At 37.2% G+C, this 13,010-nt stretch overlaps 1 protein-coding gene and 1 long non-coding RNA gene across 3 annotated transcripts in view; both read right to left on the minus strand.

Annotated features, from left to right (window-relative positions):
- LOC124167583 (nephrin) overlaps window positions 1–13,010 on the minus strand; it is a 952,155-nt gene that overhangs the window by 83,311 nt on the left and 855,834 nt on the right. The window lies entirely within an intron of this gene.
- On the minus strand, window positions 2,576–3,975 carry LOC124167584. The gene is made up of 2 exons (XR_006866731.1): window positions 3,714–3,975; window positions 2,576–3,562 (listed from the first exon to the last, which is right to left on the minus strand). It is a non-coding gene; the product is annotated as an uncharacterized LOC124167584 (long non-coding RNA).

Genomic DNA, 13,010 nt, shown 5'->3' on the forward strand with positions numbered 1-13,010 from the left:
TATCTGCCTTAGCTGGATGTAATTGATAAATATTTTGATCTACAGGTACAAAAGTAAGCACAGTATTTGTTTAAAAAGGCGAACCCTCTCAGGGATGATTTTGGGAAATTTTTCCATGGTGAAAATAAAATAAATCTTGAATATCTCTATTTCATTTATTTAAATTATTATGCGTCACGGGTTTTATACTTTGTATAATATTTCGGTCGTGTCGCCGTAAAAATTATCAAATAGTATTGATGCCTAAACGTCAAGTATCCAAAGTACAGAAATTTCTGACCTGTGTTTAAAATTATGCGTGCGATATTTCATACTATGAGCAAATCACTCCAAAGAACAAGGAATTAAACACATTTTACACAGAAAAAAGAGGAAATATTGAAATGGAATACGTCATGTACAAACTTTCAAAATCTAAATCACTTTCTAACATTACCCACCAATATATAGATAATTCACTGAATAAAAATCAAATGACCTAAGAATGCCAGAAATTAGAATTAATTTATTGTACCCTGTCTCAGAACTTCTTTGCATCAAAGTTCCTTTTGCATCAAGCCTTGCTGTACATGGAATTAAATTCCCCAAAAGTTGAAGGATATCACATCGGTTTAAATAAAAATAAATGTTTTCATTTCATTTTCAAGAAAATTGATAATTATATTAGCATGAACATTTTTTTAAATTTACGTATTTTCGTATTGACCAAATTTATTTCGATTGCTTTACTGTATACTTTTGTATTGTATATTGTTTAAAATTATTATATTATTTTGATTTTTATTTTAAAATATTAGTAATGATATTGGCATGGTTTTGGAAAAAAATCAAAAATGTATGTTTTCAATTCATTTTGATGAAATTTGATAACTGTATTGGAATAAGAACTTGATATCTTTGATTTCCTTTTTCATATTTTTTGTGACTTTTTGTGATTTTGAAGCAGCAAATTTACAACCTGAGTGTCTATGTATTTATAAAAGCTCCAAAGGAGTTTTCTTTAGCCGATAAGATAAACTTATTAATTTATTATTAAAAAAATGAAGGTAAGGCAAGTATGCACATCCAGATAATGTGATAGTTAAAATTCATAAGTGAAATTTGATTATTTTTTTTATTCTCAACATTATCTGTTTCTGATATTTAATTAACCCTCGCCACCTGTTACTAAAAAAATTACGTCCTACCTACTTGGGGTCTTTTTTGACCCCATCGTGGATATTATTTTTTTTAATGAAAAATAATACTCCAATGACTTATATTAATGAGTATTTTATTTGAACACATAACAGGTCAATTAACAGAAAAATCCCACTCCAATATATACATTGGATAATTTACAAAAAATTAAAAATATTACAATTTTTAGAATTGAATGAGGACACAATAGAACTACATATTTAAGTACATAGTTTGATTATCTGAATGCATATTTTTAAAAGTTAACAGTTGCACTGTAATTTTAAAACTTTGTTATTACAATTTACAAAGAAATTGTAATAAAAATAAAGTATTTTAACAAATTCTGATGACTCAAAATATTTGTGGCAAATTTTAATCTGAATCTTCATCTCCACTACCATTACTGTCACATTGCATACAGATGCTTCTCTTTTGAACATGATTACTACACACATATCTATTGCAAATATTACAATGAGTATTGGTTTTTTTGTCACTCTTACGTGGGCATATGCAACATCTACCACGCTTATTTTTGGACATAATTTCGATTTCATTTTCTGGCAGAATGTTGCCAATCCCAGCATTTTTTATGGCAGTCTGAATTCTTTTTGTTTGGCAACCGGTTTTTCCTATTCGACGATGAATTTCAGGCGTTATCAATTCTTTTGCTAATTCTAAAAGGAACCGCCGCCTAGAATTTTTTCCGCGGAAAGAGGGGTATTTTCTCAAATACATTTGATATGCATTTATACCTGCAAGGTCCACGATATCAAAGAAGATAGTCAATGGCCATCGTCTAGTCCCTCTTTTTACAGAATACTGTCGAGCCATTTGATCCACAGTATCCACACCAAATTTTGTTGAGTTGTAATAGAGAATTACTTCTGGTTTTTTCTTTTCAGAGGAACATATTTCAAATGCCTTATGTTGAGTAGACAATAATACCACTGATTTTCCTTTGCTGGGGACATGAGAAGTCAAAAGTGTGCTATGGGAAAATGCAAAATTTGAGGAATTAATCTCCCTGTTTTTTGATGGGAGCATTATTGGTGGCAATTCCCTGCGATTTTTTCGCATTGTACCCACGAGTGTTAGGGATAATTTTAATAAATCTTGGCCAAGAACAAAACTTGTAAAAAAATTATCTGTGGTGATGTTTCGACCAGACCCACTCAAGTGACTCACCAGATCCATTACTACCCGCTTCCCTTGCTGTATTTCACGCATATCTCCATGTTTACCTGCGTAGATTTGCAAATTTACAATGTACATATTTTCGCAATCCACAGCCATCCAAATTTTAATACCGTATTTTCCTGGTTTCGAGGGAATATAGACTTTAAAAGCACACCTTCCTCTAAAAGTACATAAATGTTCATCAACAGTGATATTCGGACCCGGAATGAATGAACTTTTACATGCACTAGAAAATAAGTTCATCATTTCTGACACAGCTTCTGCCTTGTTTTTTGTTTCCCTTTTGCGTGCTTCCCGAGTTTCTTTATTATCAAATCTTAAACAGTTTAGAATATTTTCAAAGCGACTTCTTGACATAGTTGCTTTAAAAATTGGAAATCCAAATTCATCTGACCAAAATTCGTTCAAAGGTTTTCCTCGCCCTTTCTGAACACCGTATGTGATACACAGGCCAAGAAAAGCTAAAAACTCAATGAAATCGAGGTTCTTCCATTTGCGTAAGCTTTTCCTATCCTTGATTTGATTTGCCCGTTGATTAGTGTATTGACAAATATTTTTAACCATTAAATCAGTTATAAAGCATCGAAAAAATTCAGATTTTTCCACACACTGAATATGTCCTGGGAAACCTGCGTCCTGCCTGATAATATTCCTGGAGAGTATTTTTCCAGGCGTCTTTGGCTCCACAGTATCCCATTTTATTTTTTCATCTTTACTCACCATGAACCGTGAATCGTCTTTGACATATTCATCTTGTATTTCCTCATCCTCCTCTTGGTCTTCTATTTCCACCTCCATGTTGTCTTCCTCTGCTTCACTTCCATCACTCTCATTTGGAATGCCTTCTTCATCTGAGCCAAATAAATCGGTAAGAGCTTCGTTCTCGCTGTATCCAGGAGCAAATTTGACTCTATAGGCTGCCATAATTAGGAATTATTCCTGTATAACCTAATCCTACATTCGACAAGAGGAGATATGCATAAGAATACACCCTAATAAGTAGGAGTTGCAATTACATCGCACTTGGCAAATAAAACAACACTAACCATTCAACAAATGCATATGCCGTTGACAAAGTGATTTTTTTGCTTTGCTCTTAAATCCACTAGATGCAATATTTAAAACACATCGATTCCTTCAAAACCCTCACAAAAATATTGTGATTATTTCCTCACGGGAGCTGAAAAAAAAGGAAAGTGGAACTACGAGAGGCTTCAAAAACTTCATATAACCTTGTAAATATATGAATCAGAACAATTTCCCGTAAAGGAAATAAAATTAGTACTGAAGTAGTTGGTAGGTAGTACTATGGTTTACAAAGAAACACTTACCGGTCCGCTAATAATTCGAATGTGGGAGATACTCTTGAGCCGGATACAAAGGTTAGCTATGACTTCTGCAGTCGACGGAGGCGTGACCACAAGTGACGATTCTCACTGTATATGCCGAGCTCATATCAGAGGCCGAATACTACTACTAATTGTAAGTAAGTCAAGATACGAGTGGAGAGAACAATTGAGAGAGATTGCTGGTTACAAAGAAAGCACACTGTTGATGAAGAATCAGCTCTGCGAAGATAACAGTTAGATTCAAAGTTGCAGAGTAATGAGGGCTTCTACAATCATCAGAGGAGCGACCACAAGTTATCTCTCTGTATCAGCTGAGCTTATTTCAGTGGACGAATATTACGACGCCCGGAGAAAACATTGACTAGGCCTTGCTGATTACAAAGAAAACACCCTGATGGCGAAGAATTAGCTCTGCGCTGATAATATTTGGGTTGGAAGCTGCAGAGCAAGCTGAAAACGTAGTTTGCTAGCAATCACTTGGTATTATTCAGCTGTTTTTATGAGATGGGGTGAGGTGAACATGATTGACTGCTTATGAGTTAGTATCCAAGTTCAATCATTTGACACTGCTGGTATGGAATAGATTTTGCTTTTGGTTAGCTAATCCTCTATTCATTTCCCTAAGTGGTAATAAAGCTTTTTCAATACGACGGTGTATATTACCATTATATCAAATTCGGTATCACATGCGAAGGAAATACATCCAAAAAATCCATGGCGATCTTCTACGATGTTCTTCCCTTCTAATAATTTTAACATTCAATATGTTACTCATTTTATGATTAAAATGCTAATATTTATTCCTTACATGACAGAGTCATCAAAAAAGCAAACATTTGTTCGATTATTTATGAAAGACGATGATAATTCACCTCCAGGTGTTGAATCACGATCGGGGAGATTTTAGTTCCACATGCCCTACCTGGGGTCAGAATTGACCCCAAGCCAGAAATTATTTTTTTTTAGGATTCTTGATGCAAATGCTTTGAAAATGAAAAATGGAATTGATGTAAACTTGTTTTATAGGAGCATTCCTAAAATAATATGAATTAAACTGTAAAAGTTAAAAAGTTATTCACATTTTTCTATGAGCTGGGGTCAAAAAAAACCCCAGGTAGGTAGGGAGGGTTAAACTATTAAATTTCTTATATCTATTCGATTAATCCACCCGATCATAAAAATAACGATTACGAGAGAACCAATATGTGAATAGGGGACAGCAGTTTTTTTTTTTGAAAACCTTAAGAAAAAAAACGGGACAACTTCATTGGCTATATCATGAAATAAACACGATGGCATAATGAAAATCGTCATTGAAGTAGAGGCCTATTGCGAGATCCTCGCATGATATGCATAGAAAAGGTGTAAAATATAATTGTGAGTGCTGAAAATTAGCTGAAGAGAGTATTGATTGGAGAGCAAGTTCAAACTAATATGCTGATTGATAACCGATGAGGATGATGCGGTATCGAATTTCGCTAAATTTAGCCATAACCTATTCTTGAGGTTTTTGCTTTTTCTTTGCCTTTTTTTCTCGTCCGCCTTCCTCCTATTTCTTCCGGCAGGGGGATCAAATTCACTTTTCCTTTTATTTGTCCGTGTTGCGATGGAGACCGCGGCGATCATTGGCCATGAGAGGAGCACAAAAGAGAGGAGAAGGGAATTGGGATACGAGGGATCACGAGGATTTGAAGTGGAAGGGTTTTTAGGGAGGATTGGGTTACACCTGCTGCTGCTTCTGCCTCCTCTCTCTTCCTCTCCCTTTCAAACATCCTCCTTCTGCACAGGGCAGGCCCCGCCATACACCCTCCCCCGGCCGTCATTTCAACCCCGTCCAACGCCCTCTCCCTTTCCCTGCAGAAAATCCCCACTTCCCCACCCTCTCCCAAACAAATCCGTCGTCCGTGATCAGCGTTAGATACGAGGAATAGCTATTCGATTGCGATGAATGCGCCTCAACAGGTATTCGAACGAACGTGGCCATTCAATTATGGTGGACCTACCTCCGATTATCCCCGATTTATCCAGCTCTCCTAGCTGACGTAGGGACTCATTAAATAAGGGAATCAGTCAAAAATATCTCCTTAAGTTCTCATGGTTGATGGAACGGCAATTAAGAAGGGGCAGCGGATTATTTTGTATCGGCAACTTTACACTGATGACGGGTAAAACTGCAGTTGAGGTATTTTTTCTACGCATTCTCTTTTGGAGATACGATAATGTCTGATACATTGCATTTCATTCTTTAATCACACCATCTCGTAAAAAAATTGCACCACTTCCGAATGATCAGTTTTATTCTTTCTTAATATCTCGACGTGTCACTTGCTTAAAGGTTAAGCAATCATTCTGAAATTTTCAGAGGACCCATGAGGTGGGACCAGTAAAGTGAAATTTAAGTATTCCACATGCAAATGGCTAATGGCTAATATGGTGTTTTGCGTTTATTCTGCACTTTAATACACATTAACCGTAGCGGATCCAGGATAGTGACAAGGGGGGGGGGCACGGGGGGCTTTCAATTGAGGTTAAAATTCCAGCTGTAGTGGGGGTCGGAAAAAATTCATCATTCTATCTAGTATAAATTGGATACCCAAGAGGGGGGCTATAGCCCCCTTAGCCCCCCATAGATCCGCCACTTTGTATTATAATGATAGTTTTCGTTTTATTCACATTATGAGTCAAAAAATCAAAACAAGTCATTAACGGTGAGCGGGAATGATACATTCCATAAGATCTGCACATTATATTGCTGGAATGCTGCTGGTAAAGGAAGAAATGTGCGCGCAGTGCATTCGTTTCATTTGGCAAGAGTTATTTGGCAATAGAAGTACCACAAAAGAAATAATGTTTCAGTTAAATCCCTTATGATATTTACTTCGATTATTGTCAGCTTGACGGTGGAATAGGTATCGTACGTGACTGAATATGGGGGTCCGCGTATAAATCCTGCTCAAGTCATTCAAGTCAAATTACTTCTTTGAACTAATCGTTTTTTGTTGGAAATTATAGAGTTTTTGCAAGTAATGAGGTGTAACTTTTGGTATTTCCCATACTATTCCACATAAAAATTATAAATAAAAATATTTTTATTTTGCAGTGAGTCAATGTTACGAAATCCCAATTTCAACATATCACTGATTCTGGATGAGTTAATTAAAGAAATAATTTGGAGACTGTTGCGTTGACTGCCTATGAAAACAATTAACATTTGATCAAATTTAATAAGGTGCGAAACTGTGGTGCCATACGGTAGTAGGATTTCTTTGCAGTATTGTCAATGTTTTGTCTAAATACAACTGTGGCTTAGAGTTTATGAATTTCCACTATTTTGTACCTAAAACGCATGTATACGAATGAGTTAGTCAAGTAAAAACTATAAATTTCACGGAATGAAACGGACTCGGATCCGTAGCAGTGGCAGACGGTTTCGTATCTACGTCTATCGATAGCAATTTACAAATATTGCGAGCGGCGATCCTGAAGCGGCTCACTTGGGAGCAATCCAAGCGGGCAATAAATATTAATAGTAATCGGCAATTTATATTCCCCGCTTGATGGCGGAAATTCCCCACGACGCACGCCGCTATAAACTTGCTTCCAACTCAATTTTATTTCCATTTCCCCGAGCAGGGAGTTACAGCGCGACATATATCTCGAGACTTGAAGGCGTTAAGACGAAAAAGTTACTGCCACCGCCTTACTCGCTGAAAACCAATGAACCCACGTTCTCGGGAGCATTCGGTCACCAAACAATCTTTTCCCTTTCAACGAAGTCCTTCCGCAGCCACGAATACAAAGGAAAAAGGACAGGGTGCGTTATCAAAGGCCTTGAAGTAGATTGCTACATTCACTTTCTTTTGCTTTCTTTTAAGGCTTTTCGTTTCTGGAAAAAAAATTCCTGTATTAAGAGGCAGGGAGGTTTAACTTCAGGAGTGGATATGCAATCTATAATCCATTCCAGGCAAGCTAAAAAAAAACTCAACATTTGTAATGGAATAATTGATAAATGACAGTTAATTTACAAGTAAATAGTTAATTTTCTATTTTATGAAGAACGCACCTAAATATACGCAAATGAATCCAAATGATATATTTAATATTCAATAAATATACTTATACGAAAGGAAATATCTAATATCGACGAAAATTATGAACTGAATTTGTTGAAATTCTCAATATTGATTCTCACGAATGAGTGAATTTTGTCATGAGCTGCACCTTAGCTTTGACTTAAATCCTGCTTCCGTTACCATCCATAATACTTTTAACCAACATGCAGACAAGTACCTAGGTAACCTTTTTTAAGAAAGAAAAAATATTTTCTGATCTCCTTAAATTCACACTAAGGTGAATAAGTTTGTCAGGAAGATAAAACTTTCAGGCAATTTCGCTACACCTGTTAAAAAAAATGCGATATAATTCCTCAAAAAATATTATTTCATTCCATCACAGTCAAACCCGAAGGATATTCTACACAGCTTGGGCTAGAGATCACCGCGGACTAAGTTAAAGGCGTTTCAAATAAACACATTTGCGGCAGTGCCGTTTCCTTGATGTGGGTAATGGTGGTCGAAAACAATGATATTTGGAAGGCAGATTCCTATTAATTTTGATGCTCTATAGTTTTGTAAAGATCTTAAGGTGATTTATGCTTTAAGATGTGAGCTAATTCAAAGATATCTCTGATTGTACACAATATGACGATACACGGTTCAGCAATAAAAGTTATTATTTTTATCAATTATCCTTAAGTTGCAATTAGAGAAACAGTATTTTTAATAACCGTGGAGTAGGTATTTATGTAAAATTCTTAGGTCATTTTTGTACCCGAAAACTGGTATCATTGATGTAAAAGCTATTACGTTGTCCATCGCATTGCACCATTAGGTATGACTTCTTTCATTCCCCTGAAAATGGAATGAATTAAATTCTGAGACTTTGACACTGGATGGATTTTCTATGCACGACCATAATTGACGCACTCTTGCTATTTTGGTTATTGTTTTGATTGTAATAGGTCGAGAAGAATAATACTGTATCTAAGAAAAAAACTATGATCGTCAAAATAAATTTGTAGTCCCTACTTTTTTTAGTGTCAACGGTTACAATAGTTCAATTGTAATAGAAGGAATCGTCATGCCATGATATCTTACTAGCAAAAATCACGTTCTAACCTTTGCAGTCAAAACACGTCACACAAACGGGTTTTCATTCAACGAGTCGTAAATTCTCCAGAGATTGAATAAACCCTCGCCATCCACATCGGAAGTGGTTGAGACAAATTGAAAATCATTGTTTCACGTGGTTACCAGGGCACTTTCGACACTTTCGCATCCCAACAACCGATCGAAAACGTAATCTTCATGAAATCTTCAACGCCTTGTGTGTTGCGATAGGAGGTGGAAATGGATCTTCTTCCAGAGACAAATCCTGCTGAGGAGAATCTGATGATAAAGTCGGAAAGAGCCATTCAACGCGAGCGGCGAATTTCAGCCGAAATTTATACAGCCAGGGATCTCCTGAGATTGCGGTGAGTCAGCTCGGGAGACGTAAGTGGAAAGTTGTAACCATAAAGAGCACGCAGTCTTTCTTCTCTCTTGCACGACCGCTAAAACTTTTACTCTCCATATCTCTTCGTCGGATGCTCCGTTTATATCCGCGCCATGAATCAAAGAAAGGGATCTCCCGCCACGATCAGCCGCAGACCAGGCGGAACACGTTTTGATGACGCCCGAGATTCTCCCAAACTCCTCCGCATACCCACAAAAGCATTCAAATCGATGTTCATGCATCGGGAATCGCAAATACTTTGTATCGAGCTCAAAATCATCCACAATCCCGGAATTGGGTTGACGCAAATCTGCTTTCAATTCACCTAAGATCCTATCACTTTGAACTCGTATGATGCTTCTATGTTGAATTCTTCATAAGGTTGATTATAATCTTGTAAAGTAGGTCTTCAAGAATTAAATGCAAAATTTGGGGCCATCGTTTCGGCACATTTGTATACCATCTTCATGGCTTTTAAAAATTTGCGTTTAATTTTTTCATACTTACGCTAAAAAATTGAGGTGTAGAGAAAGAAAAAAATACTCAATTCTTCATGACATGTTCCAAATGTTTTATCCAAGGAATTTGAAATTCACACCCTTGCCTCCATTTCTTCAAATTTGTATTTAAATATGGGTACCTTATATCAAGATTTTTCGATATACTGACTGCGGCTGTGGAATCGTTACATCGACGAATACGTATTGCAGAATATCTCCCAAAATATCAGATATTGGTTTGATGCAGACTCACCAAATCAATTTGCCGATCGGCCAATCTTTTAATGATTGCGTAATGGAGTCGTTCATTCGAGCGCAATATCGCATTTCATTGATAGTATTCGGTTGATGGGAAGAAATGATAGAATGCGACGGAGAAAAATTGTCCAAATTCAGTCATATTTTCGTTCAATATGTTTACTAACCGAGCTGATATCGGAATGGTTGACCAAGCCCGGGGTGGTAAACGAAGCGTTGGTCTGACTAGATCGGCCCGAGTGAGCTCACTTTCGAGTCACCGGTCTGAAATCTTTCCTCGGGACAAACGAGTCCGGCCTGATCCAGCTCAGTTGCTCACTGCGATTCTTCTCAATCATCCGGCGTAAAATTGCACTGTATTTTGGGCGGAATTGTGCCCAAAACGAACTTTTGCTCTTAAACAAGGCAAAAATATTCTAAGGGGGACCATATGAAACTGACTAATCCAGTTTTTTGATGAAATGGTCTACCAAACTGCCAGGCACATTCATATTATTACCATGAGAATAATTCCATGAGAATGATGAATTACCATGAGAAAAATTCTCTTGACATTGGGACGAACCTCGGACGTTTGGCTTACTAATAGCCTAACATCTAGTAAATGCGCCTCGGTACAACTACCAAGAGAAATCAGGACTCTGGATAGCGATAACAGTCGCCGCCGAAGTCCGGTTAACCAAAGTTCGCTGCTTCATTCCCGATAAAAAAAAGTATTATTAAGTTCTGAAAATTATGCATATATTTTTTATAATAGTGAATAAAATATTACGTAATGACGGTGAAAAGCGTAAATGCTGTGGTCAGCAATCCTTTGAACCGCAAAAATGAAATGCAATTTTAATTTGTGACGCATCAGCTTTACGCATTGAAAGCATTATTTATTTCATTACACGTGGAGGAAGATGCTTATGAACTCAAACTACTTTATACATACTAAAATATTTATACTAAAAACATTTCAAATTTGAGATACCGGTGATTGCTTACAATGGTCTCCTCTGTATCTATACCTTTTACATTAAGAGGTTTTTAAGACGGTAGCGTAAGTATCAATTAGGTAATGCATTCATATTATCTATACATATATATTAGACAAAAGCTTACTCTGTGCACCGTTTACAAGCAATATTTTATTATTTATTATGCATAAAATACGTATAATTTATAATTCCTAATTTATAATTTAATATTTTTTGCAAATGTAAAATTACCAGTCGAAATTCTCATAAAATTACAACATGTCTTAGCTTACATTAAGTAATACGCTAGGAATGTAACATTTTATCCTGCCGCATGAACTTATGGTGAAATGCCTAAGCCGCGGAGAAATGCAGACGCATTGCCATAATTTCCCTCGACCGAGAATTGACCCATTAGTCTTTTGGATTTAGTGCTCTATTATCCCTAAGTGCGGCGACATTGAACAAACCTAAATGAGTGATATTAGCGTAATTAATACAGCTTTAAACAAATAATATAGAATTTACATCAGCGTATTTGACATTGGTTGCGACACGAGGAAGGTTTGACCTGGAGTCCCACACATACCTACCACATAGTAACCCGCTGACATGCGACTTTTTACGTATTTAACAGTATTCCTTTTGCTCCTTCCTGTTTTTGTTTGTGGCGTTACATTTTTTTCCTCGCCAGTCGATTTTCATAAAACTATATTCATTGACTACAGCTATAGGAGCAAACTCCGGTTATTCAGGTCATCGGATATTGGGGGCAACCGCTTACTTGGGACAATCTCCAAGAATGGGACTCAATCAAGGATTTTTCTCGAGGTATCTCCGATTTATTGGCACAGATAGCCGTTTAAATGAGACGCCCATAAATGATAAAATAAATGGCCCCATATACTCTCGTTGAGGAATGGAATTTTATGGCTCCAGAAACCGATAATGGAGAACGTTCTCTCCCTCCATTGAACAAATTATGAGCACGTGTCACCTCCATTCCTTCTATTAGGGCAGTTTCCTTCATCAAAGAAAACGAAAGGCGTTGATTGCGATTCGTTACCCACCATTAGTGTATTCATAATATACAAATTATTTTGCTTTAGAATTCCCAGTTTAGACGAATGGCAATGGTCAATTGTATCCTCATTTGAAAAAGGCCAGATTGGCGCCAATGCGATCCCACTCCACGTGACCTCACAGGGACCTAGTTTCTATACGAGTAGATAGGAGTTTTACATCGCCTGAGATTAATGCATGCATGAGGCACAGACTTCAGGGAAACATCTCTTAACAATCACCTATTAAAACTGCCTATGGTCGGAAAGTTTCCTTCGTTTGATAAGGTATTAATAATCCTTATTTAAGCCAAGCGCTATATGCTAGCAGGGTAATCTGCTACCTGCTGGCAGCCTGCATTGCAGCGGCGCACAATATCCTCGCCCCAAGGTCACCTCACACGGCGAAAGCGGGATCTAGAATGACGTCAGACGGGCTTTTCCCAGCATTCATATTTAGCCGTTGCGTTTTCGCGCGCTTGAAATTTTTCACTTTTCAATTAATCGCGAAAAATAGATATCGTCCTTTAAAAAAATCTGAAAGCGTGAAATGCATTCTCCAGCGGTAATAATATTTCGATTTAGGCAATAAAAAAATAATAGGAAATCACCCCATTGAGCTAAAAAGTACGTTCCTATGCGTAGACGCTCTAAGAAATGCCCATTAATTTCAGCTCAAAGCTGTTTCAATTATGATTTGATTAGTATTTCCCAGAGACACCCACTCACAAGCACAGTCACTCAACCCGAATGTTGGTCGAGGATAGGTGTGTGTAGAGCTCACCCCGAAGTAAGCCACAGGTATTCAGGGTGGGGGGTCTGTTCCTTTCTTAAGGGTACCTCGCACTTCGAAGATTTTGTTCGGGGGTGCCCTAGGGCTTCACCTAGGAATTGAACATAGGACCCCACGATTAGCAGCCAGACGCTCTACCCACAACACTCCCA

This window comes from Ischnura elegans, chromosome 11 (genome assembly GCF_921293095.1).
Source record: "Ischnura elegans chromosome 11, ioIscEleg1.1, whole genome shotgun sequence".
Lineage (NCBI taxonomy): Eukaryota > Metazoa > Arthropoda > Insecta > Odonata > Coenagrionidae > Ischnura > Ischnura elegans.